Source organism: Cupressus sempervirens, chromosome 3, assembly GCF_028749045.1.
Source record: "Cupressus sempervirens isolate cs-2001-9-10 chromosome 3, ASM2874904v1, whole genome shotgun sequence".
Lineage (NCBI taxonomy): Eukaryota > Viridiplantae > Streptophyta > Pinopsida > Cupressales > Cupressaceae > Cupressus > Cupressus sempervirens.
This window is the reverse complement of record NC_143120.1, coordinates 842096924-842122181: the sequence shown is the minus strand read 5'-3', so window position 1 is coordinate 842122181 and position 25258 is coordinate 842096924. Positions and strand designations below refer to the sequence as shown.

General features: G+C 33.2%; 1 pseudogene; it reads right to left on the bottom strand.

Moving 5' to 3' along the window:
• LOC149569407 (aquaporin NIP2-1-like) overlaps positions 1–7180 on the bottom strand; it is a 39759-nt pseudogene extending 32579 nt beyond the window's left edge.
• Positions 7181–25258: the final 18078 nt, after the last annotated feature.

The following is a 25258-nucleotide window of genomic DNA, read 5'->3' as shown; positions in this document are numbered from 1 at the left end:
GACGCAATTGAATTCACTGCCTCAACCAATTTGGAATCGGTATACTTTGGTCTCCTATAATCACCAATTGCTCTTTCCTTTGGAATGCTCAAATGTCGATCTCCTCTTCACTTCCTACACTATCCACTATAACCTTAGGAACTACGACTTCAATGTTTGGAGGATGTATTGCTTCTGCTGGAGTTTCTTCCTCTAGTGGACCATCTTCATCATTAATCATTTTACGCTCTAAGATTGTAGCAAGAATTTCCTTTGTAACAATATCTTGATCTCTCCCTCTTTCTTGCATGGACTTTTCATAGGCGTTTATACTTAGTCTATCATGAATTGGCCTATCCAAATTTTCTTCTTTCTCAAATTTCCTTGTACTTTTACCTGTATCCTACCTATCAAATGTTTCTATCTCTTGAACACTTGGAGTGTGACTCAGAGAAGAGGGAGCATTTCCATGTTTTTGCTTCTTATTTTGAGGTTCTTGGATGACTTCCTCAATCCTAGGACATTTTTCTCGAAGTACCTCTTTCCCTTTCATGGTTCCTATGTCCTCAAATGGAGTTCCTCTTTCCTCAACAATCCCCTTAGATATTTGTCTTGATATTTCATCCCTAAGTGGTCTATGACCAAGCAACCTATATGTGAATCCATTAGCTGGTGTAGCTAATTTTTCAAGCTTATGCTCAATCCACCACCTCGTGAAATCTAAGACTGGTCTTAAAAGAGTTTCTAGATCCATAACTTATTTCCTCTTCTAATCATATGGTTTAGCTATTTCTAGATTGAATCCCTTTCGCATCACATTTGGGTCCTCCTCCATTTGATCAAAAACCCTAAATATGTTGCATGTTCTAATAATGTTCAATGGTAATCTTGAATGCATCTTCTTCCTAATCTCATTCTCATTTGCTGCATTTGCCTAAAAGTCTTCAAGGTGAACCTTGTGTTGGTACTTTGATCCTCCTATTGATGAGATCTTCTTGTAAAGATCAAAATCATTCCTTTTTGGATAAAATAGAAGATAGAAGAAGTGGATCTCTCTACAACTTTTAGACATGGGTATACCTCAATTTTCCCTTCTCCTATGGAAATTGGGAACTATAATCCCAACTTCTTCTTCCCTTTCTGAATCTTGTCATAGGCTGTAAGTTGTCGAGTAAGCTCTAACAAGACCATCTTGTCCATTGGGTTCCTAGGAAATTTGTATGGCTCCATGGAGAATCCTTGAACTCGAATTTATGAAAAGGTGGGAAATTGAATGAACGAGGAACCATATTCTTTGACCAACTTCATTGCACCCACTGACAATCTTATATGTGGCCTTTTTTTGTAGTGTTCCTACTATGCGCATGGAAAATATATCATTAACCCTCATGTAATCATCCTTTGAATATAAATGCAACTGTAGGTAGCACTCATGGACTTTGAGGTGTTGAGTTCTACTTCCAATCAGTCCTTTGCATCGTAGTCCCTCATAATTCATTCTCTATGCTAGCATGTAGATTACATATGAGCTCATGTAAAATTTCCTTGTATGCTCTAGATTCATCAACTATTCATTCAAATTGTCACTTATGAGCCTAGCCCAGTCTATTATGTCACCTTCCTCCATCACCTACTCAAAAAAATACCACATCCAAGATTCAAATCTATACGAATGAGGCATGCCAAATATGTGACTCAACATCATTATCATCTCACTATATTCCCTCTACAAGTTGAACCATACTATCTCTTTAGGAATCTTGGATTGATGTGATCTATTCTTTTTCAACCATATTTGGTTGATTATTTCATCACATAAATGGACTCCAAATTTGTAGATTCTCAATGCTTGCTCCTGTGTTTTTGTGACCATCCTTGGGTGAGAAGGAATTCCAAATGTTTCAGAAATGGATGTCGGAGAAAAGTTTGCTAGAATATTTCATTCAAAATCCTTGATGGTTCTGTCCCTAGGACTGTAGTGTTTGGTACATTCCACAATCAGATCTGGATGCTAAAAAGGAGGAGCGAAACTAGCTATAGCAACAATTCCACTTTTTACAATCCTTTTGGCTAGGTATGTTGAGTGATGATCATTGTATCCAAGCATTCTCCGATTAAAATCTTTCAAATTGAGGCCACCGAGGCTTGTATCTCTAATTTTTGCCCACTTTGACACAATTTTGGATTCAGGATAGAATCCTCTCCTTTCATTCTTTATCAATTGTCCATGCGTTTCTCCTATTCTCCTGGGTTCTGCCATTCTCCTTTCCTAAAAAAGAGAAAATGTCGACACATAAGACTATGCAAAGAAAGTATTAAAAAAAATAGATACAACTTGTCCACAAGACACAAATTTTAGATTTTTGCCAAAATTTCCATACTCCTTTCAAGATTCTCTTTTCAATATTTTCGCAAGAAATACGTAATTTTCCACAACTCACTACAAAAAAAAAAAAGTTCCTTCCTGATTGGATTCAAAATCCTCTATTGCAAATGTCTAGAAAACTCCTCAATAATTTTGAAAATTTTCCCAAAATCTTCTTTCTGAACTCTTTGAATTTCACTCCTATTCTCAATTTGCTCTTCAAATTCCTATGTGAGAAGGAATGAATGAGAGGGTTTCTTATATAAATCATCCTTCAAAAAAGATGTTTTTAAAGTTGTAGGCTAAAATTAGGTAGTTTCTTTAGTTAGCCATCAAGCTTTCTATATTTTGTGCCACTTGTCAATTTTTTGTTGTTTGTTTCAAAAAGTAGCTATTATTGATGCTCTTAGTTTCAAGATGAAGCTAAGTATTCCTTTATCCATTTTTATTTTAAAATATATATATTAATTAAATATCAATTAAAATCAATATTTAATTAATTTCCATATTTTAATGAAAAATCAAACTTTTTTCCAACTTTTCTCCAATTTTTATTTTTTGGATTATTATTGAAACAACCAAATTAAATATCAATAAATTAATATTTTTTTTTTATGTAAATCCAAAAAAAATCTCCTTGCAAGAAAATCATTTTTTGCATTTTTCCCTAAATTTCTTTTCCATTCATGAAGAATTTTCATTCTTTTACTTTTTGGATCAACTTTCTCTTTAAATTTGGAATTTTTCTCAAATTTCCAAATATTTCAACTTTTCATGATTTTTTTACTTTTGGGATATTTTGTGAGATTTCGGATTCCAAAATTCTTTTTCCTTCCCTTTGGAATTTTTTGGGTGTCTTGGATTTTCATACTTTCCATGTTTAACAATTTTTCGAACTATCTCAAGTTTTCCAAAACTTTTCTCACCTATTTGTTAAGGATTCGAAAAGAAAATCAAAATTTTCCTCCACAATTTTCGGGCAGCAGATTTTCCAAGCTTATATGCAAATAAGAATCTTTTGAAAAAGTGCACTTAAAAAATAAAAATAAAAAAGGTGTGGATTGTAGTTTAACAACAGTTGTGGATTATTCATCTGCTAGATACATTTCATCACCAACTCAAATATGCGCTCCACAATTTGCGAGAGCGGGGTTTTGGTTGAATGAGAGATGTTGTGCTTCATGGAATATTTCCATGCCGATCCAAACCTATCCTTTTGTATGCAAAAAGTGATTTTTTGATGTAGTCCAGGATTTTGACCTTGACTATTCCTTATGGATAGCTGACTTGCGCTCCGCTGAAAAATGAATGAAGTAAATTTGAATTTCTATTTCCATGAACCCATTTAATCTTGTGATATACATACCATCCAATAATGTATATAAACCATCGAGCTTGGAGAATAGCCTCACAAATATCCTGCCAACATTTTCCATTGTCATACCAAACTTGATGATCAAGTTGAACAAGAGGAAGAAGATTATTAGGCCCACAAGCATCCTGATAAAAAGTGATTTTCCCACCTTTTCTAAGAGGAAAATATGTGTTAGGCACACTAGCATAGTTGGGTTTGACACCAATTCCAAATCTGTACATCACTTGATTTTCTAATTGGAAAAAATTGTGTTGAGCCTAAGTGTAGCTCCCTCCTTGCAGACCTTTCTATTGTTTCTCAACACAGGAAACCATCCCTCGACTTTCTAACAAGACATGAGTTTCTCTGCAGGAATTACAACATCACCAATAAGATCTACACCAACAAAGTCATTGTCCTTGACAAAAAAAAAAGCACCTTGGGAACATTGTGTGCAACAAGAATGGAGAAATGTTGATTCCATACAAGATTCTAGCTATTGCTAATCACCTGAGTCCTCACAACTGCTGCACCAGAGAGAGAAATTGTCACATATGAATCACTCATTATTATTTTGGTATATATGCCCTTCTATTCTTGCCAAAGTTTTACCAGAAGGGGTCCTAGGCTTGGGCGATGGTGACTCTTGGTCACAACAAGTTTTAATTTCAAACTTTTTGAGTTTTGAGATTTTTTGCCTCGATTTATGTGTCACCCAATTTTATTGGGTTTTCTTGGCATGAGTTTGGTCATGGACCTAGATCATCTACTTGGATGTTAGTTAGCCCATTGTTGCACTTTTATGTTTTCTTTGGGATGCATGTTACATCCATACTCCCGATCTCATGTTCAGTTGAGTGATTTTATACCTATTGTTTTGGTTTCTTTTGGACCTTTTTTCTTGTTTTATGGACACTAGGATTCGTGTAGAATCTATAATTCTAGATTGAGGCCATTTGAGTGAGTTCATGATGTTTGGTCTTGTTGCATCATTGGGATTCGTGTAGAATCCACACTCCCAGATTGAGGTCAGTTGAGTGATTTTATGATGTATGGTTTTATTGTTCTTTGGGGATTCGTGGAGAATCTATCTTCTTGAGTTGTTTTGGTTGAGTGATATTTTTCTTGTGTTATGATCTTCATGATGGTGGTGTGCCACACATGAGTACATGCGCATACATTTGTAAGTTGACTTGAGAGCCTTGATCTTCCATGGTGCTTTCAGAAGTTATGATCATTGGGGTTGGATTGGGAATATGCATGCCTATAGGCACTCATCATTGGATGAGCATGGGTAGGGTAGGGTAGCATATGGAGGGGGCTTCTATCTCACAGCCTAGCAATCATGGTGCCATACATTGGCAGAGGGAGCTTTAAGTAAGTGATAACTAAATAAAATGTGTGTTTGGTAATAAAATTCAAGATAATAAAATAGTGCTTCAGTGTGTGAACCTTCCATTGGGAAATTGAGTCCACATAGATCCGAGCTTGGGATTGTCGATGCCAAGTGACTCTCCATGATGTCAACCCCTACTTAGTAGCTCATTGAGTGTCTGACTAGGGCCTATATTTTATGCATTGTCTATGTTCTTGGTTTTAGTCTTCATATTTTCTGGCGTGAGTGTTAGCTATTGATGTTGTGCTTTTTTTTGTTTGTGTGTTTTTGTGGCTGGATCAATATCTGCATTAGCATGATAGGAATGGGCCTATGGGTTACATGTGGTTGGGAGGCATAGCTACCTATACCACTACTAGGGACCAATCTACAGAGACAGTCTTTTGTCCTAGTGTGACTGTTGTTGAATGTTTTCACTTGATACTTCAGGTTCTAGAGTATGTTTTCTTGTGATTTATGCTTTCATTGGAATGCTTCAATATCATTTTTAGATAATGCTAGTTTATTTGATGCATTCCTATATTGTGATGTTTAGAATATGACTAGATTATGTGAATTGCTTCATTGGCGTATCTATTGCTTATTGGTTTAGCATGTTAGATTTCCTATTCATATGATGTTTAGCATATGATAGATGATGTGGTTGATTTATTGGATTATCTAATGCTTTACTTTTAGCATGTTAGATTTCCTTATTCTTATGTTATAACATGTTTTAGTAGTGATGTCATCATAAGATAACACCAATGATCTAGTCAGTAGTTTGGGATGTTATGCACGGGGGATGGCTAGGACCCACGATGGTCTTATGATGCTATTGATGGTTGGGAGGAACCATATAATTAGTTTGTTTGTTCAGTTATTACTATGTTGTTTAAGTACACTGTGATGTTGCTTTCAGTACATTCTTTTACTGCTATGGTTGAATAGATGTTCCTCTCTCTTGTTTCATGGCATCTTGTTGTTTATGTACTCGAGTGTTCATTCCTTGATTTATATGAATCCAGTACTCCCTAACATGGAGGAATTTTATTTCCTATCTTTTTATCTTTTTGTTTTCTAGCTTACTGATTTGTATCCTCACACAAAATTGTACTTTCTTGCGCAAGAATGCAATTGTTCGTGTGGTGTGTTGGGTTTCCTCGTGCAACTTTGGTAAATCCTCATGTAGAACCACACACCAGTTTGGGTGTTCTAGCTACTCGGCCAAGTATGTCCTCATTCAAGATGGTGTTTCCTTGTGTGGCTCAATGTACTTCCTTGCATGAAGAGGTGCTTCCTCACATGAGACTATTAGTTGTTATTCTCTCACACAAAAAATAGGGGGCCTCTCCGCTATTCTTCAAGGAATGCAACTTGGACTTAAGAGTACCCTTTAGGATTGCTTGTGTTTCCATGTTTTGACAGATTAGAGATTTTGTGTTCTGACATTGTATTTGTTTTTTGTTCTTGAGTTTATGCATGTTAGTTTGGTAGTGGCGTTTGGAGATTCGTTAGTTGCCAAGATTGTTGGTTAAGTCTTTTGTTGCAATCTTTTTGATCCCTGTATGATGTTGATATGTGCATTCATACTTGTAAAAAATAAATATCTTGGCTTCAATTGAATCCTTGTTCCAAGGATCTCTAGGCGAGGCATTACAAAAATTGCCCCACTATTGCAAATGAGAACGTAACAGCAGGGTTCATATGAGCTCCAGAAATGTGGCCAATAGAGTATATCATGACCATTACAATTAGCCCAAAAGCCATTGCACTCCCAAGTTTTGATATTGAGTTCTTGATTTTTTGACTTAGCATTGATGAGCCACATGCAAAAAACACTAGAAGATATGTAGAAATTATCTCTTCTACAACCTGCATAAAGGCATTTTTGACTTCACAATATAACCATCATTTATATGTGTTTTATGAAATGCAGATGTGAAGCTTTTATACCTTTTGAAGAAGTGTAGGTGGGATAAAACTCAATGCATTTGCTATAGCAATGAGTGAATTTGTTGCAATCTTCACCTTGTTCAAATAGTCTTTCCATGGAGGAGCCACCCTGAGCCTAATCACTATCTATATCTGCTACTGAAGGCAACATTTTTTCTGAATAATTAAACTCCAAATCTATTTAAGTTGAGCATCCATATCACAGGTGCCTTAGAATGACTAGCAATATCGATGGCAGTATATATCTGAAAAGGTTCAGTGACTACATGATACAAAATTATCTAGAACAAAAGCAAGTAGTAGATAAAATCCTTAGAAACCTAGCAAGCTTGCAGTGTTAAAAATTTCAACTGCAAACAATGTTATGCGACCATATTTGAAGTATGAATAGGTAGAATTAAGTTAGTATAAGTTGTGGTTTCATGAAAGGGCCTTTTTAAGCTTGTGTCTAGTTATTAATTTAAAACTATTAAGTTTTAGAATGTGAAAAAGTTGATAGTCTTGTGATATTTTTGTAAAATAGTTCAGTGAAAGACTACAAAATTTCTCATAAAAAAACATAGACTGATAGGTCAATAGTTAAAAGTTCTTTTAGTTAACATAAAGTCTTTTCATTAAAAATATAGCTATATAAAATATGGTAGGAAGTAAGACAATCTAAAATGTTGAAATCCCTATTCAATCAATCATAAGACTCATTTTCTTGTAATAAAACCCATTCAACAAATACAAATTTCCTACAATGACTCCACAAAACCCCTTCCTATTACCTAGTTTGTTATAACTAATGTTGAAGACAAAAGTAGAGAGAAAGGAAGGGAAGAAGTCAAGATCAGGATATGGAATGCAAAGCACCCAAAGTTATTGGGTTAGTTTACATTGGGAACAGAACATAGCAAATGATTTTTTTCCTTTTTCTTCATCTTGATTATATCGAGATGATTTACTTCATTTTTTATTATGTCAAGATGATTCAAGATTGGAAATGACAATTCCTAGGATACACTGATGAGTTCTTAAGATGCATTAATGAATTTTACCTGTATATAAATTTTATAATCACCTTGTTAGTATTTGCGACTTCATCTTTGCATTATTGGACGAGAGTGAATCCAAAGCAATTCTGATTTAAAAGTGGTTGGATTCTCCATGGCTATTATCTTCCTGTTTGAATGCTTGCTTTACTAGATTCTATAATCCTCCCCTTGAAATCCATGACGAAAAATACAAACTCTACTTGTTTGTTTTCGAACATGGCCCCAAATAATCCTCAAGCAATTTGAATATACCTCTTTTGAACATGGTAGGTGTCACGACCCATGTTTGAATGTACCACTTTTGGTTGAGTCCACCATTCCTATTGTGACAAGAATTTAGTGGAGCATTTATTAGGTATTAATTTTAAAATGATAGTGGAATGCATATGCCTCTTTTCAAGCTTGAAAACATGGGCTTACTTTTAAAAAAATGAAATTTCTTTTAGGTAGAAGGACTACTTGTTTGTTTTCGAACATGGCCCCAAATAATCCTCAAGCACTATGAATATACTTCTTTTGAGCATGGTAGGTGTCATGATCCATGTTTGAATGCACCACTTTTGGTTGACTCCACTATCCCTATTGTGAGAAGAATTTAGTGGAGCATTTATTAGGTATTAATTTTAAAATGATAGTGGAATGCATATGCCCCTTTTCAATTTTGAAAACATGGGCTTATTTTTAAAAAAATTGAACACACCACTTTTGGTTGAGTCCACTATTCCTATTGTGACAAGAATTTAGTGGAGCATTTATTAGGTATTAATTTTAAAATGATAGTGGAATGCATATGCCCCTTTTCAAGCTTGAAAATATGGGCTTACTTTTTTTTTTAAATGAATTTTCTTTTAGGTAGAAGGATCTATCAAATTCATTCTTTTCTATCTTAATAGGGCTCACTCTACTATAAAAGAAGGTGCAGGGAATTGAAAAAAGAAAAACAAAGATGAAGGGTGTTAATTTAGAGCTTAAATAGCAATAAAAATGGGAGGAGAATTTTTGCAAGAATAGGAAAAAAGGAGGAGGATTTTCGTAGAGAATAGGTAATTAATAAGAGTATTCACAAGAAGCATCCTTAATGGTTTCATTTCTCCCTTTCTTTTGTTTTGTTTCATTTTTTTTTTTCCTTCTTAGACATTACCATGATAAATGCATGGTTGGATTGAGTGTTTTAAATTCTTTGCACTAAATTTTTATGTTCTTTTAAATTTATGTTATCTCAAATTGTGATACACACAAGATTAATCCTAGAAATATAGATACTAGAGTTATATATCTTTATAGATAAAGCTTGATTTCTTCATTCTTATTTACTCTATTTGTAAATACATTTCTATTTATTATAGAATTATTTTGCATCTACTTCATTATTTTCAAATATTTGTGATATTGGAAATTGGTTCTCACAAGAAAATTGAATTGGCTACTATATGTCTCTTAGATTATCAATGGTTATTCTCAAATATTAGCTTTTTAGGATTAGTTGGAATATTGATACTCATTTAGGTCCAATCATTGGGATTTAATTAAATCTAGCATTAAGACAAGAAGACTAGTATAATACATTTGAAGGATTGATATAATCCATCACTCTATTTGATGTAAGAGGGAGGAAAAACCATACGGTTCTAAAATATATAACTCTTTGACCAAGGTTTCCTTAATGGTATTGGTCTTTTATATGTTATTTAAAAGTATTAGACTCTAATTTTTACTTATCTATTAAGAAGTTCATCACTCTTAATCTCACTTTTAACTATTCTCCATACTCTCTTGATAAGATTTTGGGAATATAAGGTATAGGAAATTACTATGTTGAGACAAATAGAAAATATAATTTTAGTAGGATAAAACTTACAATTGTTATATTGTGGTTGAGACCTTGAAACAAAAATCAATATAGATAACATTCTAATCCACGTGAGAATAATATGTGATTTTTGTGAATTAAGTTATTAGGACATTTATGACACTAACATTATATGTGACCATGATTTGACTCAAAGGATTTATGATAGATACTTAATGAAATCAAGATATCTTAAATCAATTTGTTTGTAAGATTCAACAAAAAATAGACTAAATAATAGAACTGTTGCATATAAATTATCTTGGAATAAAAGTAACTTTGCTCTATGAAACCTTAAATGATACTTAAAGAGATAAGAGGAGCACACACATTAGTAGGTGAAATATTTCATTAACTATATGTTCAAGAATAGAAATATTCATGTTTATTGGTAAAGTATGTATTAGGATAAGATTATGCTTAAAAGTTATATGTTTCCATAATGCACAATTTATGTATTGAAATTAAATGTTGTTTTCAACAAAGAAGAGTGATTATTTATATCATGGTAAAGAGGAAATTATGTTGCTATGGAATTATATCAAATAAATAGAATTGTTCTCTAATAATATTCTCATAAATTCCTTGGATCTTATGTGTGAGTTCATAATGATATCCATCTTGGGATATATTGATGCATTGAAAAATTTTAGATGAAGATATATTGGTTTCTTATACAAATGGTATTTTGAACATATTAAACCACTTGAAAGATATTGGAATAGTTATAAACTTGGCATGTTTCATAGATAAAGGAGTGAATACTATGCACATGTGAATCAAAATGATCTATGCATTGAGAGAATTTTTGCATAACATTTTCTACGAATGAAAGGGAATCAGATTACAAGATATGTGTTTTAATCTGAAAGGATTAAATATGTTACATTGAAAATAGAATATAAGTGTATCATTTAGCACATATTCCATTACTTCAACTAGTTTTACTTGTTTAGACTTCCTCTAGCTAAGTTGGGTATCCTTCATTTCAGAAAGGATTGCAGGGAAGCATAATTGCTTCATGGTAGGGCGAAAATGCACTCCCACAATATTCTCGCCCTTTTAGCTTTTGTAAGCAGGTGTTTATAATTTCTGTCAGGAAGAACTTTCCTACCTAAAGGTATTTGATAAACATGTTATTATTTGTTAATTGATATAGAGGATGTGATTCGGGCTAACATTTTATCTTAGACTAATGTGATATGACAGTTGGATAAAATCTCTAAATGATTGTATAGCCATGTTGCTCAGAAATCCTATAGTGATTTGAGGAAACATCTTTCATTGTGAAACTAAAATATTTGACTAATGGTCAACATTATATTCTTATGTTAAATCAAAGGTATGCCATATCTTATGATAGATTTAGCCAAATTTGTACTTTTCCATTCTTAAATTATATGAGAACTATTTATATTTGTTAATTTGTACTTTTGACCTTTGACTTGTTGACCAATGTCTTAGACTTCTCCCTTCTTTTTTTATGATATGGCATTAAGATTAGAAAGTTGGTCTTTATAGTAGGACACTTTTCTTAAAGGCCGCCAGCCAGCAAATATGTTAAGCGATTTTATTTGATACCTGCATTTACATCTAGTATTTTGCAAGAATATTCAAATAGAAGTTCATGAATACACAATTCATAACTTTATCTATAAGAGAAGCTTTATTATTGAATATTAAGAGCACAATGAATTTTCAAAGAAATGCATTGCACCAGACGATAGAACGGAAGAAGAAAACCTCATAGATGAATAACGTTGAATAGGAAATTTAGATGAAAACATATAGATCTGGTGGTCGAACCTGCCTGTAAGCAATTTTCTTGTCGTTGTAAATTTAAGACTCAGATTTAATGTGATTTGATGAACTATTTTTTATTGTACAATGTTCTCTGAAGGGACACATGTTCTAGGATTAATTAAAACCAAGATATAAGAATTTCTACTTTGTAATTTGAGTTTGTCTACTTGCCCTTGGCCTATAATTTTTCCTGTTAGTTAATTATCTATTATTTTAGATTAGTCAAACAAATATTTTTATTACTCTAAATTTATATATTCTATTAAAGTAAATATGCAAAATATAAAAATTTGTTCGACCACTAGCTTTGTTGGAGTTCATCATTTAGACTAAGTTCAAAATAAATATGAATATTGTTGGCTAAATTCTTAAATTTGAAAAGATAAAATATTAATTTGTACTAATAATTTTTAAAGAATATGAAAATAAGAAAATCTTCACGAATCTATCATTATCGTAGGGAAACTATATAATGTATTGGGCAAATTTTTTGTCTTCAAAGGAAAAAATATTGAAGTGTATTGGTAAAATATTTTTGATAAAAGCAACAACAAGAGGGTGTTGGCATGTGGTATAGAGAGCACATCAATTGTACACTAATGAATAAGTAATAACATCTTAGTGAGAGTTAAAAAACCTACAAAACATTCTACCTCTATAAAAAACTAGCTCATAAAAAGTAATAAGCATTCATCTACTAACATAAAAAACCATCCAAAATCTAAACATAATGGTACAAAAGTTAATAGGAATATATTAATTAACCATTGCAAAATGTCACGCAGAGCCAACGTCTAGGGCTAAATTGAAAATATGACTATAATCAAAAGTAATAGAGCCCCTAGGGTTGTGTTGTGGTTTCACAACACACGCCCCATTTTTGCACAGAAAATGGGGACCCCTAGTTAGAATTTTCCCTACTAGGCTCCTAGTCCAGAGTCCTGATCATTTTGGACCCTATTCCAAGTCTAGGTCAAATCCCAATCTCTAATTGGGTAAGTCAGATAATAAAAAACACATAAAAGAATCTCATTTGATGATAATTTGCACTCTGAAATAGGTGTTCACATGTGCACTTCTAAGAGGTGCACATATGTGTAGCCTTTTGGAGGTGTGCAAATGCACAACTCTAGATGTGTGCATTTGCGCACTCTTGGAGGTGTGCACTTGCACACTCTTGGAGGTGCACACTTGCGCACCTTCCATGCATGTGCACCTACACACCCTCCAAGTTGTGCATGTTATCACTACTAGAATGTAACTTTTCTAAATGTTTCTTAGCCTAGGTCAACTCTCCTTTCACAATGATATTGTACTTCTCTAATTCTACATGCTCTATTTTGATAAAATCTAGTTCAGATGTCACTTTTGTTAGATGAGATCTTAAATCTACATTTTCACACTACATATCTATTTCAATCTTGCTATCATCTTTCTTTAGACTCAACTTTAATTCAACAATCTTTAACTCATGTTTCAAAATTTTATTTTCTTCCTTAAGGGTTGCTACCCCATCACTATCACTATATTTTTTTTATCTAGGTTCTTTTCTAGATTTGACATGATCGATCTTATCTTTTAGAGTACCAATGTAATATTTTGCATCTTCATACCTTTCTTTCATGTTGTCTCTTTCTTCTATTGGAAGATCAAATTTCTGAAGGGCTTCTTCAAGATTCCTTTTCAACTATTCCATATCCATAAGGATCATACTCAAGTTTTTAAGCCTCTTTTGAGTAACTGGGATCTGATACCAATTGTTAGAAATAGATAATAAAGACAAGGGGGCTGGGGGGATGAATCAATATTCTCTAAATTTTTGTCAACAACTAAATATTGTTAATTGCTTTATAACATGCATATGAAAGTAAACCAATAATATTGAACAATAAATAAATCCATACACAAAGAGAACTCATGACACCATATTTTGTTAACTAGGGAAACCCTGGCCAAGGGAAAACCTCGGTGGGGATGATACCCACAAAATATTCCACTAAACATAAGAATGTGGTTAAGAATATTGACCTTGTTAGAAGTCTATGAAGTACTTATAGTGTATCAGTCCTTGTTAGAGGACTAGGCCTTGTTAATAAGCCTCAACCTTGTTAGGAGTTGGTAATACAATTACATACATGTGTGTAAGAAGAGTCCACTTCCTAAACATGCAATTATACAATTCAATGCTTTAAACAAAATGAGATAGATACAATAACCTCTTTGCACCTGACTATTGTACTTCACATATCTTTGATCTAACATCAGATTTTGCATCATAGATCTTTCACATAATTTTTCATGTCATATACATAGTTCTCATATGGACCATATACTTTCCATTCACACTACACACTTCGCAAGTAATTACTTCTTACTTGTACCTTTTTTCTTTTGATAAAACTCTATCCAGTCATCTTGATGATTCCACATATTTTTCTATATACAAAATTAGCCCATGCAACTTAGGGTGAACATCTAGGATGTCATCCCTAAATAATTAAGTAATTATTTCATGACCGAAATAATTCCCAAACCTATTATTAACTCTTTCTTGTTATACTCTATCCTATTATGTTCACTACCCTTACTGGTATTTGGCCTATAACTTGTCATGTACTGATTGTACTGATCTACGTACTTATCCACATCATCTGGACTATCTGTACTACATGTCTCCAACTTTGCATGTGATAATTGCCTTTGTAAAATTTTCAATAGCAAAACATGTCTATGTACTGATATTAAAATTGTCTAGCACTTAGACAATTTTTTGTCTCTGAACATACGATCTTCAGTTGTACATTCTATCATCACTTCAGATATATATGTTCCCATAAATGATAGCCCTTAACTCCACTTTCTTAGACATCTTTCCAACATCTCCATAGTATCTTTCCACACCTATTGGACCATAATGATCTGTGCGAACTAGTTCCAAAACTTCTTAGAATTGTAAGACTTACTCTTGAAACTTCTTTTACCCATTTTACCAACTTGGCATTGTTTGTACATGCTCATCTTAGGTTTCTTCAAATAAGGTATGCCTCTTATACTTTTTGTCTTACTTATGGTGATTAGGTTATCAAAGTTAACATGACACATTATTTTATGCCATATCCAACTTTCTTCAATCTAAGCTAGCAAGCATGTACTTTTAGTGAGATCTAGGTAAAATAAATTTCCTTTTGTTTGATTTCCAATTCTAACTAGTTTTCCTTTTCCATCAAATAGTTTATCTTTTCCTTTCATGAATTCAACTTTGTATCCTATATTGTTCAACTATGCTACACTGAGTAGATTATGTCTTAGTCCTTCAACCCAATAGGCATTCTCACATTTGATTCCATTAGTTAATTCTATGATTCCTTCTCCCTTTACATAACCTAGTTCATTGTTTCCAAATCTAACACTTCCACCATCATAGTGTAACAAATTTTCAAATTTAGTCTTATCATCAGTCATGTGATGAGAACAACCACTACCTATGATCCATGTATCATTTTTGCTAACATGAGAGATAAGTGTCATCTTTTCATTTTCTTCATCATCGGATTCATCTTTAACAATATAAACCACTTCATCTTTATCATTATCACTATCAAAATCTTTTGCAATGTAACATGATTTCTTACCTTTCCCTTTGTAGTCCTTGTATCTTTTGAAGTCTTTCTTTCCGTTGAACTTTTTGAGCTTGTTTTCATCTTTATCTTCATTGTTTAGACACCTTGCAGTAATGTGACCAACTTCTTCACATGAGAAACAAATCAATGAAATTTTACCTCTGAATTTTTGTTTTCCTTTTGCTGCTCTTTTTCCTAGAAGATCTTCAATGACTCCAAGATCTTCATCTAATTCATTTTCTTCTTCATTGTCAACTTGTTTTCTTTTTGAGTTCCCTCCTTTTATACCAAGGGTTAGTTTTTCTTTGAATGCATATTCAATATTGTTAGAAGAAGGAGCATAGTTATCAAAGTTATCTTACTCAAAAGTAGTCAATATTCTCATAAGAGTCTCTAGGGTTAAATCATGTGTTGGATTGCATCTCATCTCTTGAATAGATGAAACTATAATTACATAAATAGGAAGAAGAGTTCTTAGTACCTTGTTGATTATTTTTTCATCATCAATTTTATCTCATAAAGCTTTGATTGCACTTACACTTTCTTTGATGCTCTCATTGTATTGGGTAATGTTGTCACCTTCTTTTTAGTTTGTGGTGACTGATCAGGATCGTACTGTACATACTTCATAATTTGAAATTTTGGGCCGACATGTAATTATTAATTATAACCCTAAAGCTATAAAAATTCTTGTATAAAAGAAGCTTTGGGTTAGGGTTTTCCATAGAGTGTAATGTGAAAATTGCTTCTTGCGGTAATATTGAGTTGTAAGGGATTATGGATTGTAATTAAGTTGTAATCATTGGATTGTAATAATATTGGACTTGTTGTTTGGTGGACGTAGCCCAGGTTTGGGTGAACTACATTAAATTTTGGTGTCTTGTGTTCTATTCTGTGTGATCTATTATTTTTTGATATTATTTATATTTGCATGCAATTATTGTTTTTGTTTGAGGTTAATCCTAACAAGTGGTATTAGAGCGAGGTTGTTTTCAGTTATCCTCTGTAGGAAAGTCTCATGGTTGAGTGAGAGTGATGGAAGACGAGGATAAGTGAGGGTTGACAAGTTTAATGGGCATAACTTTCAATTTTGGAAGATGTAAATAGAGGAATATCTCTATCAGAAAAATTTATTGAAGTTGTTGGAAGGAAAAACTAAAAACCAGGGAACTATGACAAATGAGGGATGAGAGATTTTAGACATAAAGGAACTTGGAAGCATTTGATTATTCTTGGCACCATCGGTGACATTTAACATTACAAAAGCAAAGATGATAGAAGAGTTGATGGAAACCCTAGTGAAATTTAATGAAAAGCCCACCACTTCAAATAAGGTATTTCTCATGAAGCATTTATTTAATATGAAAATGGAAAAAGGTGGATCTATTTCAAATCATTTAAATAAGTGTAGTATTATTACTAGTTAGTTATCTTTTGTGGGTATAAATTTTGATGAATAAATTAGGGCTGTCTTGATTTTTTGTTCTTTGCCTGAAAGTTGGAATAGCTTGGTAATGGTTGTGAGTAATTTTATTTTTGGATCTAATACCCTAAAATATGATGATGTGATCGATGTTATTTGAGTGAGGAAACTTGTAGGAAATCCTCACGTGGATCTACATTAGAAGAGCTTTGAATGCACAAAGTAGAGGTAGAACAACTAAGAGAGGAAATAATTCTAGAAATCATGGGAAATCAAGAGGAAAGTCAAAGGGGAAGAGGTCTCAATCAAGAGGAAGGAGAGATTGCTGGTACTATGGTAAAACAATGCATAAGAAGAAATATTGTTGGGCTTGAAAGAATAATGAAGGAGATAAACCAAAAGGGAGCAAGGAGGCAAATGTGGTAAGTGAAAAATCCAAAGAGGATGCTTTGCTTCTATCATTAGAAAGTGTGGCCGATTCATGGGTTTTAGATTCTGGTGCTTCATTTCATGCTACATCTCATAGAGGTTATTTTATTAATTATGTCCAAGGGGATTTTGGGCTTGTTTATTTGGGGGATGATGAACCATGTCAAATTTTTGGAAAGGGAAAAGTTAAGATTAAGTTGAAAAATGGGAATCATTGGCTATTGCATGAGGTAAGACATGTTCCAAGGTTGGGTAGGAATTTAATTTTAGTAGGAAAAATCAATGATGAGGGTTTTGTAGTTACTTTTAATGATAAAAATTGGAAGGTTTCAAAAGGTTCCCTTGTAGTAGCAAAAGGTGTGAAAGTAAGCACCTTATATCTTTGTACAAGTCATATTGTTCCTTCTACTTTGATTCTTTTAGAGAAAAATGAGTGTTCAGAAATAGTTGTTGTAATTGAGTAGGGAGAACAAGTAGTTATTTTAGATTCTGATACAGTGTTGTGGCACAATAGACTTGGGCACATGAGCGAGAAAGATATGAAAGTACTTTATTCAAAGAAAGTTATACCATGTCTGAAATGTGTTAATATGGATTTCTATGAAAGTTGTGTGTATGGAAAATAAAAGAGAGTGAGTTTTGTGAAGACTAGGAAGGAAAATAAAAATAATAAATTAGAGCTTGTGCATACAGATTTATGGAAACCAACTCAGGTATCTTCCCTTGGTGGCTCTCATTATTATGTTACATTTATAGATGATGAAACTAGAAAAGTATCGGTTTATTTTCTTAGACATAAATTGATGTATTTCAAACTTTTAAGAAATGGAAATGCTTGGTTGAAAATGAGACTGGTAATAAATTGAAATGTCTCAGATCTGATAATGGTGGTGAGTATTGTAGTCATGAATTTGAAGATTATTGCTCCACTAATGATATTCATAGAGAAAAAATTGTTCCAAGTACTCCACAAGAAAATGGAGTGGTTGAATGCATGAACAAGACTATAATGGAGCATACAAGAAGCATGAGGTTGCATGTAGGGTTTCCCTTAAACATATAGGAGGAGGTTGCCAATACTATTCTATATTTGATTAATAAAGGTCCCTCTACTCTTTTGGGCTATGGTATTCTAGAGGAAGCATGGACTAGTAAGAAGGTTAGTTATTCTTTTCTCAAAACCTTCAGTTGTGTAGCATTTTCTCATATAGATTCTGAAAATAGAATCAAGCTAGAAGATAAGTCAAAGAAATGTGTATATTTTGATATGGCATTGATGAATTTGGTTATAGGCTTTGGGATTTTGAAAATCATAAAATTGCAAGAAGTGGGGATGTCATATTCAACGAGAAAGTGTTGTACAAAGATCTGTTGCAACAACATGAGAAGAAAGACGATGATTATGTAGTGTTGGATGATACTCCAAAAGCTGATGTTCTAGCAATTCCTCATGATCTGCAACAACTGCAACAACATATACCACACACCCCAATGAATGTTAGACAATCAACAAGGCTAAGTAGACCTCCAAAAAGATTTTCCCCTTTTTTGTATTCTATTTTACTTAATGATGCTAGTGAACCTGAATGTTATAATGAAGCTATATAGGTGGATACTAAGATTCAATGGGAGTCTGCAATAAAAGATGAAATGGACTCTTTGCTGAAAAATAAGACATGAGATTTGTGCAAATTTCTTGTAAGTAAAAAGGCATTATAGAATAAATGTGTTTATAGGTTAAAAGAAGAGGATGGAGGCAAGAAAGGATTTAAAGCTAAGTTAGTTGTAAAAGGATTTGCACATAAAAAGGGCATTGATTTTGATGAGATATTTTCTTCTGTTGTTAAAATGACTTATATTCGCACTTTTTTATGTGGATACTAAAGATTTACATTTGGAGTAGCTTGATGTAAAAACAACCTTTTTTCATGGTGATTTGGATGAAGAGATCTATATGGCACAACCATAGGGATTTGAGGTGAAAGGTAAGGAGAACTTAGTGTGCAACTTGAAGAAAAGTTTATATGGCTTAAAGCAAGCACCTCGACAATGGTATCTAGAATTTGACAAGTTTATGCATGAGCACAGGTATAACAAGTGCCACTAAGACCATTATGTTTATTTTAAGAGGTTGGATGATGATAGCTACATTATTTTATGTTTATATGTTGATGATATGTGTGTAGCTAGGTCTAACATAGATCACATTAAGGGACTAAAATGGCAGTTAGCACATGCATTTGATATGAATGGTTTGGGGATAGAAAAACAAATCCTTGGTATGCAGATTTGCAAAGATGGGAAGAATGAAAATTTGACATTATTTTAGGCTAATTATATTGCAAAGGTGTTGCAATGTTTCTCTATGGAGAATGCTAAAGCTGTCAACACACTTTTACCTGGTCATTTGAAGTTGACTAAGGAGATGTGTCCAAAGAAACAAAAAGAGGAGGATAAGATGTCTAATGTACCTTATGCTTCAACTATAGGAAGCTTGGTGTATGCTATGGTATGTACAAGGCCAAATATTGCACATATAGTGGGAGTTGTTAGTAGGTATATAAGTCATCCAAGAATTGAGCATTGGAATGCAGTAAAATGGATTCTCATATATTTGAGAGGTACATCTAGTAAATGTTTACACTTTGGGGATTCTACTATTGATTTATAGTCGATATTTTGACTTAGATTTGGTAGGAGATATTGATACTAGGTAGACTACTACAGGTTATATATTTATTTTGGATGGGGCAACTATGAGCTAGGTTTCTCATTTACAGAAGGCTAATTCTTTATCCACTATAGAGGCAAAGTATGTTGCTACTATAGAGGCAACCAAGGAGATGATATGGCTTTAGTTCTTCCTAAAAGAATTGGGACACCCTTAGTGTTATAATTATTTGTTCACAGTTAGTTAGAGTGTCATTCATCTTGCAAAGAATTCTGCTCTGCATTCAAAGACAAAACACATATAGTTGCAATACCATTTTATTTGGTCAATTTTGGATGATGGATAGTTAAAGCTAGACAAGATACATACAAATGAAAATCTAGTGGATATGTTTACAAAGGTAGTGACAAGGGAGAAGCTGAACTCCTCTTCAGCTTTAGTTGGTCTTCTAGTCTAAACAAGAGTAAAACATCAGTAGAGTCCAGGGTGATTTGATATAGTGGGAGCCCTATGTGGTAGTAGTATTGCTACATGATTAGTCTCTAAGTGGGAGATTTTTATCTAGTATAGAGTCTAATCAGTCCCCAAGTGGGAGATTGTTAGTTTATGTTGACTGATCAAGATAGTATTGTACATACTTCATAATTTCCTTGGGTTCTATTTTATCAAGATTTTGGGTTGACATGTAATTATTAATTATAACCCTAAAGTGGTAAAACCTCTTATATAAAAGCAGCTTAAGGTTAAGGGTTTTCATATATTATCATATGAAAATTGCTTCTTGCAATGATATTGATCTATAAGGGATTATGGCTTATAATTAGGTTGTAATCACTAGATCGTAATAATATTGGACTTATTGTTTGGTGGACGTAGCCCGGGTTTGGGTGAACCATGTTAAATATTGATGTCTTGTGTTCTCTTCTATGTGATCTTATTAATTTTTGATATTGTTTATATTTGCATGTAATTGTTGTTTCTATTTGAGGTTAATCCTAACACTTCTTTCATTTTCAATTGAAAAAACTTACCTTTTAAACTTTATGCTTTGGCTCTTTGTACATTTTTGTCACTTCCAAAGACTTTCTTCAGCTTTTTCCACATGATAAAAGTAGTATGACAATCTTTGACTTCATTGAATTTAGAATAGTTCAAAAAGGATGAAATATCAATCATCATAATATTGTGATCCTTAGCCTCTTTTATTTTCTCCATAGTCATAGGTTTGGGTAATGGCACATATTTTTTGTCTAAGTAGAATACTTCAACATCACCAATAATTGATATATGTAGCATCATCAATTTGTACCATGTTGAAAAATATTCTCTATTGAACTTAGAGATCTCCCTTTTGTAAGACATCATGATCTTTGGCTTAAGTCCTTAAAACTTTTTCGTGCAAGCACCAACTTTTTTTATACTAATTTTTGGAAATTTAAAAGAGTAGTTGAGAGGGGAGGGGTAAATTAGTTACTACAAAAAAAAATCCTTGTCCCTTAGATGTCAATACAAACTTCCACTGATTATGCAATACTGGATAGTTGGTTAACACTATAATATTACTGATGCTCAATTAAAAAGAAATCTAAGATTATTAATTTGATTTAACCTTTAGTAACTTAGTTGTAGTAACATCAAACATAAGAAAATAACATGAATACAGATGACACTAAGATTTATCATAGAAACCCAATTTGGGAAAAACCACCTTGCAACTAGTTACAATAATTTTCACTCTTCTAAAGTGAGCCCTATTAGGAGTGAACCCTATTAAAGATTAAAAAACATACTATTGAGTATGACCTTGTTAGAGGATTTAGATCACCCTAGTAGGAGTGCTATGGTTAGAGGTCTTCAAATATTTTAATCTTGAAATGTCACCTTGTTAAATGATTTACAAAATGACTGTTAAGTTAACTCTATTAAGAGAATTCTTTACTACTACAATACTTAGAAAGCAACAACAATTTGACCCAATTTATGAAGCAACTATCCTTGCAAATTCAGATCTTTATTCTGGTTTGACCTCTGGATCCTTCCTGATAAGACATTTCCTTGCAACTTATCTTTCACACTTTCCTGCTTTGCCTTTTCCTTTGCTCACATTTCCATCTTATTTCTTATTCAAATTTTTACATTCCATCTTCACAACTTGATCTTTCTTATATATCATAAGCTAGGAAAAGTCAAATTCAGTACCCTTTCAAAATATCAACAAATATCCAAATAGTCGGTCTCAATTAATAAAATATTTGACAATTACATTTTGATGTCACTCGGTCAATACTAGGATTGAACTATTGGTTGACACTATGAATCCTTTGATTCCCAATCACTCGATCAATATTGTACTCCTTTGATGCTTGCCCACTCGGTCAATACTACAAGTAGGAATCCTTTCATTAACCAATTTCTCAGTTAATATTGAAAAATCTTCTTTACCCAACTACTCAGTTAATACTAGGAAATCTTCTTTACCTGACTGCTCAGTTAATACTGACATTTTTTTAAACATCAATGACAATATGTAATTGAAGAATTATTTCCAACATATACCATCATCAATTTTTTCACCACGGTGTCCTAACCTGGTTATGCCACAATGATTTTGGTGAAAAAAGAGAGATAAACTTTTCAAAAGTCCAAATTGGGTACAAACATTCTCCCAAGTGTGAATTGACATATATAGATTAGGTCTTGAGTAGTGCACAAATCATGCCAATGAAAATGTAAATCTTGAAGGTCTACAACTCTAGCTAAGGGAAAACCATGCATGTGAAGAACATGCTAGTAGAGGCTTTTTTGATTAAAAGAGGGCCCATTACCAAATTTTAAGCCATGCCAATCCATCCAAGGCCTCACAAATTTCCAATCTTACCAAATATTATTAGCAAAAAAAGTGCTTTGAATCTGAACTAGTTTTATCATGAGGAGGAGAATATGAAACCAAAAATATTTCCATGTTGGTCGATGTAGAGGATGACTAGAAAATATGCAATGTTGAAGAAAAACTTTCCATTCTGAATTACTAGAAAGTTTGCAAATTATCCATTTGACACAAACATCATGGTCTTGCTTGTCAGTGGAAATGAGGTCTAAACTATTGGATTGATGAGGGATACATCAAAACTCCTAGAACACTAAGTGAAAACCATGTCATTATGAGTTAGAGGCCCCCAATAACTCCTAAAGGATGCATTACAATTTGATATATGCTACTTAAAAAGATGACCAATAGGAAGAGTAATAAACATGAGTTACAAAAAGAATTTTAGAACAAATTCTAAATTTTCCGAGTGAGGGAAAGATTCTTAGTAATCATTTTAGATTGAATCTTGGTTAGAACTACATTCCATAGTTCAATTGGCGGCCTATGAAAAGTTAATGGAATTTGTAGAAAATAGAAAACTTGGCCATGTTGAATCCATTTCCAAGTGAATGTTAAAATATAGTGCAGAGGTGACAGAAAGGATTGGCAAGAACAAAGAGTCCTATGTCATTAGATAGAAGAGCTAGATACCAAGTAGAAAATATCAAGGCAATGGAGAGCATTTTGAATGTTGGTTTCATCCTCAATGAGAGTGAGGAAGGAATCATCTACAAAGTGATCATTAAGTGATTGAGTAGTGGAATTGGGTAAAGTGATATTATGGCCATGTCCTGTAGAGGTAGCAATGACAAGGAGATAACCAAAGGCTTTGATAGCTAAAACTTATAAGGCTAGAGAAATAGGAAAGCCTTGCCTAACTGAAATGTGCAAGCCAAAAGAACTAGACTACTAGCCATTGATGGTAATACAAGCATTGACACTAATTAAAACTATTTTAATAGAAGAAATAAAATGTGGGTCAAAACCAAGAGAAGACAAGATAGTCAATATAAAATGTCATTCTATATGATCATAAGAGTTAGAAAAAATATTTTTTTTAAAGATAGTTGGTTGACTAGAGACATGATCCCATTCCATACCTTCCTAGGTAGAAACAATGAATGAAGCATGTTTTTTTAGGGTACACTCTTTGGGGGAGAAGATGGTGAACTTGAAGAGACAAAGCCTTAGTAGTGATTTTGTAACAAACATTGATTAAATTTATGGGACGCCAATCAAAAATATCTCCTAGGTCATCAAATTTAGGTATGGACTTGATATTACCTCTATTTATTTTGGTTCCTAATAGCCCAGTGTGAATTTCTTCTAAACATACATTGTATAAATTATTCCCTAAGGTGTCTCACAATGTTTTGTACAATTCAATAGGGAAATGATCACACCTAGGAGCTTTGACATCAACCATTGAGAAGGAAGCCTCTCTTGCATCTTTCTCAAATGATAGTTTTTCAAAAAAATTGCTTGGGAAGGAGAAAGGAAATTGAGGACACATGCTAAACAATCTGTGAGTGCTAATTGGGAAGAAAAAGTGGATTTCTCAATAGTGAAAACTTGTCTATAATGAGCTACAAATTCTTAAAGAATATATGGAAGTCTAATGTGTATAACAATTCTTTCCTCAATCCTTTTAATCCCTAAAGTGGAATGATTAGGGAAAAGTGCAGAAAAAATTATTTAGTACCATGATCCCCCACTTTGAGGCAGTGAAGATGTGCCTTGACATGAGCTCCTCTAGTAGCGTAGTTGTCAACAACTTTCTTTACATGATGAAGATTGATCACTTTAAATTGAAGCTTAGAAGAGAATGGTTGATTTTCCAATTTATCAACAACTACACACAAATCCTTGGTATTCCTAACATAGAGCCAACGGTGGAAAAAGGCTAGTTGTTTTACAAAGAAAAGTAAACAATGCATGATCTAAGAAATTATAACATTCCACCATTGAATCCAACTTGATAGATGAGTTAGTCTTGGTTGAAGGTTCCAAACATTCCTTATGTAGGCGAAAGTGGTGGGGCAATGAAGGAATGACACGTTGAGCAAAAAAATTGGTGAAGAGGAACATGGCTAGTGAGTTGTCAATTAAACATAATGTCCCCACTAATAGGATTAGTTAGGGACAAGTACTACCTGCAAAAATAAATGTTAGAATCACAATAATAATAATAAAACTTACTATATTATTCTACCCTCTAAGTTAACCCCAATCCTAAGGATGTCTCCAGATCTGGCTTCATAGCTCATAGCTCTTCACCATCATCCTGGGAGCACACCCCTTAACATTCTTCTTGGACGGGCATCCTCTATCCAAGGCCAATGACATATGCATATGTTTGACAACATCAGAATTTTTTGGCAACACAGAGAATTCTCAACCATGGTGGTCAGTTTAAGGTGTTAATACCTTGCTACCCCCATGCTTCGAGTCTTATAATTCTCCTAATATACTAATGTATTATTACTCAATTATTGGCCATGGTGGACAATGGAGATCTTAATATCTCC